Here is a 13,107-nt window from a genome sequence, read left to right as displayed (position 1 = left end):
TGCTGGGTTGGGGTGGAGGTTTTGCAAAAGTGGCTTTTTCAAAAGGCTTTTCCTTCTCTTTCAAGACCCCACCTGCCTTCCTCGTTTTCCTTCTCCTCTCCTATCTCTAGCCTGCTGTGCCCCAGCGTGGGGGAGATGGGGGACAGCAGGGGACAATAGAAAGAGGAGGTTTCCAGAGGAGGGAATACTTGGCATGGCCATGGTTCTATGACTAAAAATGGCAGGAAAGTAATGTAAAGATGAGAAAAGAACCCATAGCAGGCCACAGAGCTAGGGAGATGCCAGGCATGTTAAGGGAGTGTGTGATGAGTAGGAATTTAGTGTACCCGCGAGTGCAGGCTTCAGGGGAGTGTTGGCAAAAGGAGGAATGGTGAAGAAGGGTAGGCAGGGCCCAGAGTGCGAATGCCATGCTCCACTGCTGGCTTAGATCTGATGTCAGTGGGAGCCATTGGAGGTTTAAACCAGAGAGCAATGTGGTCAGATCTGAGTTTTGGAAAGAGCATTGGATGGACTGGAGGAGAGACGAGAGACAGGAGGAGCCGAGAGAAAACAACAGCAAGAGTCCATGCAGGAGACCAAAGTCTGATTGGCAGAGGCATGGCTGGGGGGCCAGCAAGTCAGTGCCAAGAGAGGGACCCTTCCCTGGGTCACATATGCAGGGAGAGGAAAAGGGTAGAGCTAGAGGCAGCACCAAAATGTGTAATCTGGCCTGGACGCTGGTGACTCCAGGAAGACAGAGGAGGGGAAAACAGCTCTGGGGAAAAGTCCAAAATCCAACAAGTCTGGTTTTACACCTAGATAATTACAGGTTGAGTATCCCTTATCTAAAATGCCGGAGACCTGAAGTGCTTTGAATTTCAGTCTTTTTTGGATTTTGAAATATTTGCATTAGGCTTACCAGTTGAGCATCCTAAATCTGAAAATCTGAAATACTCCGATGAGCATTTCCATTGAGCATCAGGTCAGTGCTCAAAAAACTTCTGATTTTAGATGTTTGGATTTGGGATACTCATCCTGTAATTAATATGTGAGACAAAGATGGTTTTGGGGGTTGTAGGATGAGTTTGCTCACTCTTCAATTTATGGGAGTTTATGCATGTTTTCCAAACTCATAAAAGATTCATGTTGTATTGGTCTACAGAACACTTTGGAAACAAGGAAAAGTCACTTTTGTTCTGCCTTTGCTGCCTGGGAGAGTAACATTGAGCCTTCAATCTCTGGTTGAAGCATCATCTTTTCCAGGGAGAACTACCGGCCTTCCCCTGTGCTCCCTTTTCTTATTTCACAGCTGCTCTTACCCTGTGGACCTAGACTTCACAGTCTAGCATCTCCATCACTCAATGATAAGCATATTGATTTAATCCTTAAATCCCCCATCTGGCACAGTGTTTAATATATAGAAGTTGTTGCTAAAAGTTGAAGAATGAAAAATTAATATTTTTCATATCCTTCTTGCAGCTTTAGATTCATGGCACAGAGAAACCCGAGAGTTTGTCCTAGATCACAAAATGATCTTAGAGCAGATTCCTAGGACCTTTTCTCCAGCTTGGCCATTTCCAGAAGACTTCATGCTCAGGGTTTCCAAAACATGTATTTAGCCTATGCAGTTATTTATAAAATTAGAACTCCATGGAAATTTGAAGATATCACAACTAAATCTAAGTTTTTGTTTCTTTTGATAAGTCAGGAGATCTGGAAACATTGGACAGGCTCCTCTTTCCAAATTGCCACACTCCCCACCATGCCCCAAGACTTCCCCAATACCAGGGGATGTGTTATTATGTAATATTGTGCTTGCCCTGTTATTTTTTCCTTATACAGAGGACCACAGTTGTATGGCTGTAGTTTCAACAGACATGGAAGCAGAATGAACCTAGAATGAGCCTCATGATTGGAGAAGAATGAGAAGGGACACATTTTTTGGTGGAAGGACAAGTATTCCTATGTGCTGTCTTTAAGGTGCAAAGGATGCCTTACTACACTCATTTTTGCATGCACCCTCTTTCCTGTGACTCCTGTGCCCAAGTCCCCAGGCATTGAGACTCATCCCTTAGAGAAGCAGCAGGGCACAGTGGTTAGGAGCATGGCCTTTCTGGGTTTTCTTTGGCTAAGTTAGCTTGGGTAAAGTTAGCTGTGTTGGTCTGGGGTTAAGCTCCTTAACCTCTCTTTCCTTCAGTTTCCTTATCTGCAAAAGGCGGTGATGATGATAGTAATACCTATCCTTGTAAGTGATTGTAATGATTGAAACAAGAAGTGTAAAGAATGAATGAGGCCAGGCGTGGTGGCTCATGCCTGTAATTCCAACACTTCAGATGGCTGAGATGGGTGGATCACTTGAAGTCAGGAGTTTGGGACCAGCCTGGCCAACACGGTGAAACCCCATCTCTACTAAAAATACAAAAATTAGCTGGGCGTGGTGGGACATGCCTGTAATCCCAGCTATTGGGAGGCTGAGACATGAGAATCGCTTGAACCTGGGAAGCAGAGGTTGCAGTGAGCTGAGATTGAGCCACTGCTCTCCAGCCTGGGTGACAGAATGAGAATTTATTTCAAGAAAAAAAAAAAGTGAATGATAGCACCTGACACCTAGTGAGGGGGCAGAGGACATTATGGTGAGTGACAACATACAGACTCATTCACTAGTTAATTTATTTGGTAAATAATGATTGATTTAGTGGCTAAGAAGGCTGATGCCTTTGAGAGGTGCCAAATCAAATATTTTGAGGGTTTCTTGGTCCATGTCAGTGGTTTTCAATCCTGGATATGCATGGGAGTAATCTGTGTTGCTCCCCCCAAATACTAGTCTGGGGGCTCACCAGACACTCTGGGGACAGGATTTGTGGCCCCCAGAATGTTGACAACATGCCAGGTTATAGTCAGGGTGGGGAACTCTCCTCAAGTCAGATCAAGGTCATCCACAACCCTGAGGGCAGGTGCCTCCTTACATTACACATCCTAAGTGCTTCATTTACCTGCCCTGTTCCCTATCCTGCCTCAAACCACTAAAACAGAAACTCCATGAGGGCAGGGATTTTTTCCCCCTATTTTTCTTTCATTACTATCACAGTGCCTGAAACAGCAGTGTGCATATAATATGCTCTTGATAAAGACTTTGAAAGAATGAATAAATGGATAAATGAATAAGTTCATCTTCCAAAGGTTTGGATTGCAGTTACCTCTTTGCTGGAGACTGCTGGATTTGCTCTACACAAACCAGAAGAGTGGAGTCCTAGACTTTGGATGCTTAATGTTTCCAGAAGGGCCCTTCAAGGTCAGCTGGGACAGTTTTCCTTTTTTTTCCAAACCGTGTCTCATCATCATGATATTTTCCATCTCTGCATCCCACTGGAGCTGTTATTTCCTTAATGGTGGAAACATCAATTCGTGTTTACTTAGAAACATTTGTCTGACAAAGAAAACTTAAAAAGATCAGTTCTGCCATGGAAAAACCACTGTCCCTTGCCCTAAATAGAAAGGCAACTGTGAAAGTAAGTACAAAGGAAAGAAATCAGGTTATAAAATGGAGTTGGATGCTGTTACCTGCTGAGGATGTGAGGCTGGGCCTCCCCCTCTTATCATTATGAAGAGAGGGTTGAAAACATTGCAGAGATGTTAAAGAAATATTTGTAATTGATTGAGACTTTCTCTTAGAGAGAATCAGAGGCTAGAAGGAGTTCAAAAGCATGAGATGGTGTCTCAACACCAGTTAGAATGGTGATCATTAACAAATCTGGAGACAGCAGATGCTGAAGAGGATGTAGAGAAATAGGAACACTTTTACACTGTTGGTGGGAGTGTAAATTAGTTCAACCATTGTGGAAGACAGTGTGGCGATTCTTCAAGGATCTAGAAATAGAAATACAATTTGACCCAGCAATCCCATTACTGAGTATATACCCAAAGGATTATAAATCATCCTCTTATAAAGATACACACACATATGTTCATTGTGTCACTATTCACAATAGCAAAGACTTGGAACCAACCCAAATGCCCACCGATGATAGACTGGATAAAGAAAATGTGGTACATATACACCATGGAATACTATGCAGCCATAAAAAAGGATGAGTTCATGTCCTTTGCGGGGACATGGATGAATCTGGAAACCATCAATCTCGGCAAACTGACAAAAGAACAGAAAACCAAACACCACATGTTCTCACTCATAAGTGGGTGTTGAACAATGTGAGGGAGGGGAACACCACACACTGGGGTGTGTTGGGGGGCTGGGAGGACTAGGGAAGGGATATAGCAGGGGGTGGGGGATTGGGAAGGGATGACATTAGGAGAAATACCTAACGCAGGTGATGGGGGGTGGATGCAGCAAACCACCATGGCATGTGTAAATCCTGCATGACCTGCACATGTACCCCAGAACTTAAAGTATAATAATAAAAAAAAGAGTTCAAAAGTGATACCTTTCTCTCTCTGAGTTAGTACTGTTTAATACCCTGTCTTTGTGTATCACCCAAACCCATCCATGTGCTATTCCCAACCATCAGTGGTATTCATCCCACTGGAGAAATCCACAGTTAGTCCCACCTCCTTATTTTGTAAGACTTGGGTCCAAAGAGGCCCAAGGTCCTATTCATTTATTCATTCATGCATTTTTTTTGACATCTATCAAACACCTCCTATATGCCTGGCACTGTGAACCAGAAAGGCCAAGTCCCAGCCATCATGGAGCTACTATCCCAAGGTCAGAGGAGAGGCTATACCTCTGGTCTCCGATTCCCAGTGTGGTGCTCCTTCTCTGCCCCTTCTCGCCTGGAAGAAGGTGTTTTCATAATTCTCAGCCACACCCTGCCTGCACAGGTGACTTAGGCACTTAGTGTTGTATTAACATCATTTCCTTTTAATAAAGCAGGTACATTTTCACCCCATCCTGGGCTCTATGTTCCTGCAGCACACACGTCAAGAATGCTGCTAATTTTAGCGTCTGGCTTCCAGACCCAGACGTCAAAACAACCATCTTTCATCTCAGGTTTGTAACACAGAAAACCTTCAATATGGGGAACAGATAATCTCGAAGGTGGGTTCATATCTCTCAGCACGATTGCTGTAACTTAACCCTCCTGCACCCGATCAAGGCTTTCTCTCTGCCTCGTTGGTATTTTAATACAAATGTTCCTTTCATTTGACTGATTGAAGGTCTCCAACCTGCAATAAATGAAACATCTGATCCCCTTGAATCCAAATCACTTTTTCTTTGATTTTCTTTTACTTCTATTTCTTCGTCCTTTGTTCTACAGCCCGAGTCAAATTTCCCTTTAGAAATTGAAAGAATGTGTGTGGGTTTTTCCTGCCTTTTTTTTAAAACCAAGCTCTGGTGCAACCGCTGGTTCATGGACTAGAATATTAAGATCCAATTCAATGGCAGGCTGTCTCTAGCAATGTGGTTTCTTTTAGCCATCATTGCCCCCACCTACTTGTGGGCAATGGTCATACAAATTAGCCTCTGTGTACTAGTCACTGAAGCTGGCTTCCCAGGTAATCCTAGGCTTGAGAGAAAATAAGATTAAAGATTCTTCCCCTCCTGAAAGAAGTATATGCACAAAGGCCTACATGTTGGCACCTGGCTATGGAGTTGGGCATTTAATTGCCTTTGTAATGGACTCAGGCCATCTGCATGGTGTTGAGTCCCCAGTTTCAGGTAATGGGCCAGAGGGGTCTTGTTAGCTCTGGAATGGCCAGGTTGTGTGTATTCATCACTTCAAAAGACAAGCAGGGTCTATGAGTAGCTGATGAAGCTCTTTGTGTGCTCACTTCTCTGATTGTGCCCTGTGCCACACTTTGCCAGGACATCTATCCATTTAGTGGTCTTGGCTTTGTGTCTGGGGTGGCTTGAGCTGTGGGTAACAGTGCTGATTATTACATGCTAGTAAAACTGTCCCCCTCCTTGAATTGGTAGAAAGGTTTTTCCCTTTGGGGCGATTAGGTGAATATCAGAAGGCAACATTTTGTTGTACTTTGCTAAGGTCTAAATGTTTGTCTCCTTTCACCAAAAACTCATAGGTTGGAACCTCATCCCCAATGTGATGACATGAGGAGGTGAGGCCTTTGGGAGGTGACCAGGTCATAAGGGCAGAGCCCTTATAGATGGAATTAGTAACCTTATAAAAGAGGCCCCAGTGAGCTCATTCACCCCTTCCGTCATGTTGAGTACTCAGCAAGAAGGTACCACCTATGAGCAATGGGCCCTCGCCAGACACCAAGCCTGCTAGCACCTTGATCTTGGACTTCCCAGCCTCCAGAATTGTGAGGAACCAGTTTCTGCCATTTTTAAGTCACCCAGTCTATGACATTTTGTTATGGCAGCTCAAAAAGACTGAGACATACTCCTTAACCCTTGATCACTTCTCTTTAGGCTCAGCTAGCCTTCCTGAGCCTGTGCCTAGTCTTCCTAGCTCAAGGAACTCTCTCTACCGATATACGATCTCCTAACCCCTCACACTCATTTACCTACCCATGGTTGGTAGTCAGCCTCCAAGATGCCCACAGTCATCTGCCTCCTGGGATTCATATCCTCTTCCACATTGTACCAGGGTTGGGCTCTGTTACCCAAAAGAAAACAGGTGGGAGGATGTGTCTCTTCTGAGAATGGGTTAGAAAAGACTGTGGCTTCCATCTTGGATGGTCTATCTCTCTCTCTCTCTCTCTCTCCCTCTCTTTCTCTCACCCCCTTTCTCTCTCTGTCTGCCCCCCTCCTCCTTTCCTCCTCTCCCTTGGATCTCTTGGTCTGGGGAAAGCAAACTATGTTGTGAGGAGCCCAATGGAGAGACCCACAAGACAAGGAACTGAAGCCTCCAGCAACAACCCTGTGAAGTCAGTTTGGAAGTGGATTTTCTAGCCCCAGTTGAGGTTAAGATGACTTCAGCTCCAGCAGACAGCTTGAATGCAGCTTGAATGCAGCCTTGTTAGAGAGCCAGTGCCACCCAGCTATGCTGCATCTAGACTCCTGACCTCAAAAACTGCCCAAGATAACGTGTTTGCTGTTTCAGGCTGCCAAATTGGAGGGTAAGCTGTTATGTAGTGGTAAATACCAAGACACTGTGTAAGCTCAACTCTCGAGGGACTCTCTGAGGCTCCTGACCTTCCTGGTTGGCTTCCACAATCTGTGTGCTTGCTGTCCCTTAATAGGTATTTTCAGTTCTTCCTTCATAAGAAACACCCTTAACTTTTAAGTGGATCTTTGCCTGCCTGGAATAAGCACTACATTGCCCCGAGCTTCTCTGGCAGCTAGATGTGATCACGTGACTTGACCATATTCTGCTCAATGGGCATATGTGGAAGTGGTGTGTGCAACTTCTGGGGAGTGCCCTTACCAGGGGGAGGCACCTTTCTTTCCACTTTCCTCCTTCCTGCAGGCTGGAACTGCCCATAAAGGCTGGCGCTCCCGCAGCCACCTTGAGAAATGCAGCAATGATGCTGAGTGGCAAGGCAGAGGGCACAGGGTTCCCACACCTGCGGAGAGCCACCCCAAACCCAGACCACAGGCCTTAAGATCCCACTAGGGAGAAGTAAAGCTCTGTTTTGCTGAAGCCACTGCTATTTTGTGGGGTCCCATTTCTTGCAGCAAATTCTAAACTGAAATCAAGCCTTAATTCAATCTGGCTGGTCCATGAATAAACATCATGCCTTGTGTTCTGTGTCAGATAGATTTCTTACGGGAGAATATCACTGACTGACAGTGATTTGTCAACTCCAAAGAGAAAAAAATATGAGAGAAAGGTGAGAGAGAGAACAAGAGAGAGAGAAAGAGAGACAGAGACAGAGGCAAAGGGAGAGAGAGAGGAAAAGAGAGACACAGAGGGAGAGAGAGAGAGAGAGAGAGAGAGAGATGGAGACAGAGACAGAGACGGAGACAGAGACAGAGACAGAGAGCGCGCAGACTTATTTTCCTCTTTGCCCTTATCCGACATTTTCTGGTGTTAGTACCTTTGAAGCTTAGTACTTTTCCCAAAGCCTCCACTGTCAACGAAGCCCCAAGATTTCCCTAGAAGTTTCCCCTCCCCATTTGCCCATTACTCCCCATAAGCTTCTGCTTACCAGGACGTTCAACTACTCCCCCACAAATATTCTCCTGCCCAGCAGGCCCTAACACTCACCAGTGGCATCACCTTTCCCCCTCTGTTCTGCCCTCCTCCAGGGGCTCCCCGTTCTCTGGATCTAACATTGTCCCAGAAATTTACCCCTCCCCAGCCTACCTCACCCAGGGACCTCAAATTCTCCTAGTGGCTTCCAATGACCCAGCTGCGCCCAGACGCTTCTCCCTGCCAGCTTAGGCTGTTGCTGTCTTCCAGAGGTCTCTCCCCCATCTTAATAGGGTCTATCGCTCCTGTTTTCTAAGCCCTAGCACTTCCTCCACTCAGTAGGTCCTGAAACTGCAATGCAGCCATCTCAGGCTGAGGACCTGCTATGTGCCAAGGCCTGAGAGGGAGGTGGGGAGAAGCCAGGCAGGGGTCAGACATATTAGCTGTTTTCCTAAAGCAGTTGCTAAAATAGAGCAGACAGCGGCTACGGGAGCTGGTCAATAAATATTCATTGAGCATCTACTTTGTGCTGCAAATAATTCTAGGCATGAGGGACATAGCAGACCATAAAACAGAACAGGGATAGCCTTCTTTAGGAGTGGTCCCGGTATATTTCTGTCAATTGACATACATTCACAAATTCACGCATCCACTCAATACGTATTTATTGAGCCTCTTCTGTATACAAGGCACTGTTCTTGTTGCTGAGAATACAAAACTGAACAAAACAGAAAAACTCCTGCCCTTGGGAGCTTATATTCTAGTAGGGGAAATGAAATAAACAAACAACAAACAGTGAGTGCCTTAGGTCTTATGTTCCCAGAAGAAGATGCCGAGACAAGGGTTGCAGTGCAGGTAATTTATTAAGAAAGAGCTCCCAGGAGACATCTGTAAGGGCATAGGGAAGCAGGGCAAGAGTGGGGGAAGAAGCCAGCAAAGGTACCGCTTCACGTGAGGTTCCAACCTCTGCTTGGTCCTGTGGGAAGCTCTGGGGTATAAATTAGATCTCAGGGTCTGTCTATCTTTGAAGCAGGGGTGCCGGGCTTTTACACTCCCACATCCATTGGCTACAGGCTGGATGGGTGTCAGGTAGTAAATTGTGGGTATTTTTCTTCCTCTCTGCATGCCATGGGGACAAGGCAGCTACAGAGGTTCAAGGAAGATGCAGGTGTGAATCTTTTAGAAGGAAAACACGTAGGGCCAGGTGTGGTGGCTCACGCCTGTAATGGCAGCACTTTGAGAGGCAGAGGCAGGTGGATCACCTGAGGTCAGGAGTTCAAGACCAGCCTGGTCAACATAGTGAAACTACATCTTTACTAAAAATACAAAAATCAGCCAGGTGTGGTGGTGCAAGTCTGTAATCCCAGCTACTTGGGAGGTTGAGGCAGAAGAATCACTTGAACCTGGGTGGCGGAGGTTGCAGTGAGCCGAGACTGTGTCATTGCACTCCAGCCTGGGCAACAAGAGCGAAACTCCTTTTAAAAAAAAAAAAAAAAAAGAAAAAGAAGAAGGAGAAGAAGCAAAATGTGGTAGAGGCTGGGGGTAGGCACACAGAATCAGTAAAAGGTACGTGAGGGAGGCATCCATGCAATAGATTTATCATAATATAACAACAGGTGTAAGAAGCATTGTGGATTTCACCACACCATTGTGGATTTCCTCCCTCCATGCACGGGGGCATCCCAAGGAGCTCCATGTCTCTAGTCCCCTTACCTTACTCTACCACAAGGGAGATGGGGTGACTTGGCTGATTGATATGGGTTCTAGGAGGAATAAACTGGATGTAAGCAGCTCAGTCCTGTCCTTATTCCTTGTCCTATTTTGGTGTCTTTAAAGACCCAGGGTAGAGAAGGAAGGGTGGTGACTGGGGGTTTTCTTAGGAAGCTAGAACTCTGAAAAATAATGACATCAGCAAGAGAGTGGGAGTGGCCGGTGGTCTTCCCCTTGAGGGAAGTGAGAAAACTGCAGCGAGGAAGTGGCCATGGAGATGTTGGGGGAGGCTTAGGCCAGGCTGCGGAGCAGCTCCTGCACAGGCCCCAGGGTGGGAGTGTGCTTGGCACTTTTGAGGATTAGTCAGTGCCAGTGGAGCAAGGTCAACAAGGAAAAGCGTGGAGGAGGTGACATCAGAGAGTGAAACAAGAGCTGAGTCGGCAGGACCTGCAGGCCAAGCTCAGGACCGTGGGTTTGTGCCAACCAAGAGGGAAGCAATGGTGGCTTTTGAACAGACAATAACACAGTCATGGATAAAAGGATCCATCTGACTTCTGAATACAGAAGGGTGATAGGGGAACAGGAAGGAAGATGGGGAGACCAGTCTTCTGCAATTAGTGGTGAAAAGTGGTCAGATTTGGAATCTATTTTGCAAGCAGAGCCCACAGGTTTTTCCAGTGGAGTGGCTGTGTGGTATGAAAGGGGGTGGTGGCGATCAGGGATTCTATAGAAGCTACTGGCATGCCACATCTATAGGTCCTCTCTCCACCATGTTAGAGGCCCCACTTCCAAGGGCCAGCCTGTGCATTTTGTTGCCCGAGGGTTTCTTTTAATTGCTGGAGCCCACTCTGCCCATGTACCCAAAGCAGGCCAGAGGATCTCCCAGGGGCAGCCTCAGCTAATGACTGATGGGAACTGGTGTATAGGCAGCCCGGTTCTGGCACCCCACAGGCTTGAGGTCTGCACTGGCTCCTAGAGTTCCCAGCAGGGTGAAGCTCCGGTAGTTCATATTGATAACTTGCTTGACAACACACCCTTTATGGGTTGCACTTCTTTTCCATCTCACCTTCTCACTTCTCACCACTTCCTGAGAGCACCTCTCAGACGGACGACTCACACTCAAAGCCTTGCCCAGGGTCTGTTTCTGAGGGAACTGAATCTCAAAGAGCTACTGTTAGACCTTTTGTCTAGATTAATAGAAGAGGGGCAGTGCCATTTACTGGAATAAGGAAGACCTGGGGAAAGGCAGGGTGGAGGTCTGGAGGGGAAGCATCAAGACTGTAGATTGGCCATATTGGGTTGGAGATGTCTAGTGGCCATTCAAGCCAAGCTGTTGAGTGGACACGTGGAAATACAGGTCTGGAGAGTTGAGAGTAAAGGTCAGACTGGGGAAATAAATCTGAATACAGAGCATGCTCGTATTTTTCTGTGTCTACAGCAGAGCCCTTCATGTTCTGACTTTTTGTCACTACCGGCAGAGAAGACAACACAGATGAGTATAAGTCCAGGCAGGCACTAAGTCCAGCTTACTCTGATATTTTCAAGGAACAGCCAGGCTCAACAGGCCCCTGCTTACCCAAATGCACACACTGCTGGTGAGGGGGCAGGTGGCTCTTTTAAGGTGGACACCAGTGGGTATTATTTGGAAGGGCTCAGACTTTAAAATCAGACAGCCCTGGGCTGGATGTTTGGCGCTATCACTTCCTAACACATCATCCTTGGACAAGTCCATTCACTTCTCCGAGTCTTAGTTCCTCCATCTGTGAAATACTGCTGATAGAGTTATTGAGGTGGTAAGATTAAAAAAAAATCATGTCATATAGGATTCAACTAAAAGAAGGACCCAATGCTTCTTACTGAATTTCCCTCTCTTGAAGGAAAAAGCTGTTTTTTTTTTCCTATTTCTTGTCTGTGTATATTTCTTTGATGGTTCTTAAATAATTTTTGGTGGCTAATGTAGTTAGTAAAGATAGAAAGACCTTGCAAAGACACAAGAGCTTTGATCTTTAGTTGACACCTTTGAATGTTCCAGAACTACCGCTGTAACAGAATCAGCCCAAGGTGATTTAGACAAAAGTCTCAGGATGCTACATATTAGCCTCCTAGTTCACTGCAATTAAAAGTTTAGGTGGGGGCCAGACATGGTGGCTCACACCTGTAATCCCAACACATTAGGAGGCTGAGGCAGGTGGATCACTTGAGTTCAGGAGTTTCAGACCAGCCTGGGCAACATGGTGAAACCCCATCTCTAAACAAAAACAAGAACAAAATTTAGTTGGGCCTGGTGGCAAGCACCTGCAGTCCCAGCTATTCAGGAGGCTGAAGTGGGCAGACAGCTTGAGCCCGAGAAATCGAGGCTGCAGTGAGTCGTGATCACACCACTACACTCCAGCTTGGGCAACAGAGTGAGACCCTGTCTAAAAAAAAATTGGGAGAACTGAGAGAGAGAGGTGGAGAGACTAATTAATGAATTCCTCTCTTAGGGCCTAAATGCCACCATAACTTCTTGCTCATTACTGTGCTAACACAGCATTGGCACATGCCACACATTGAACCACAAATACCTGTCCTGGGCAGGGGATATTTCTAGATTTCTTGTTCCTGCTGGTGAAATCGATGATTGAGCTGGAATCTCCACTCCATGGTGGCACCATGCTGGCCCTGGCTTTCAGAAATCCCAGCTCAGATGTGGAGAGGTGGACTGCATCTATAAAAAGCCTTGTCGTACCCTTCCTGAATAGGTCTAGCTTTAGCCACAGAAGGGCCCTGACTCAGACTCAGAGTCCCCCGTTGCTACACCCTTTAGAAGCTCAGCCCAGGGCTGTGATGGGGGTGTTTGTAAGCTCTTTAACACGTCCTGTAGTTAATTTTAAAGGGTCTCCTTGTCCTGAAAGCTCTGTAAACAACAATCGTCTCTGTCTCTTCCTTCTTTGTTTCTTTTCTTCGTTTTTTATCTCTGGATTTGTTTCAATCATGATTGGAAACCTGCTGTTGTGAGTTTGCAAGGCGGAGGTGAAGCCTTCTCATGTCCTTCTGCTTGCTATTTGCAGGAAGGCAAACATCAAAAGGCACTGCGCTGGCTCCCCACGCGGCCCAGATCTTCCTGTATAATGTAGAGAGGAAATCGGGGCCTTTGTGCTTCCCTTGCTCAGATCATATCATTTCAGTTTTCCCCTTCACTTAATTTGTAGTTCGAGTCGTCCTCGCAGGCCCAGCAGTGGTGGGTGTGGAGGAAGGTCAGGACGGGGAGAGGAAGCAGGCTGGATGCTGGGGCTGGTAGAGACACCGAAGGATTTGGGAAATGACAGGGAGGAAAGAGCCAACCTAGTCGAGAGTAAAGCCCTAGTCAAGAGATTGGAGA

At 46.3% G+C, this 13,107-nt stretch overlaps 1 long non-coding RNA gene across 1 annotated transcript in view; it reads left to right on the top strand.

Annotated features, from left to right (window-relative positions):
- Positions 1-13,107, top strand: part of LOC116534943 — an 82,686-nt gene that overhangs the window by 11,047 nt on the left and 58,532 nt on the right. The window lies entirely within an intron of this gene.

The sequence above is a fragment of the Sapajus apella genome, unplaced genomic scaffold (genome assembly GCF_009761245.1).
Source record: "Sapajus apella isolate SASKATOON/1434 unplaced genomic scaffold, GSC_monkey_1.0 scaffold90, whole genome shotgun sequence".
Taxonomy (NCBI): domain Eukaryota; kingdom Metazoa; phylum Chordata; class Mammalia; order Primates; family Cebidae; genus Sapajus; species Sapajus apella.
Note: the sequence above shows the minus strand (reverse complement) of the source record. Positions and strands in the feature narration are given on the sequence as shown.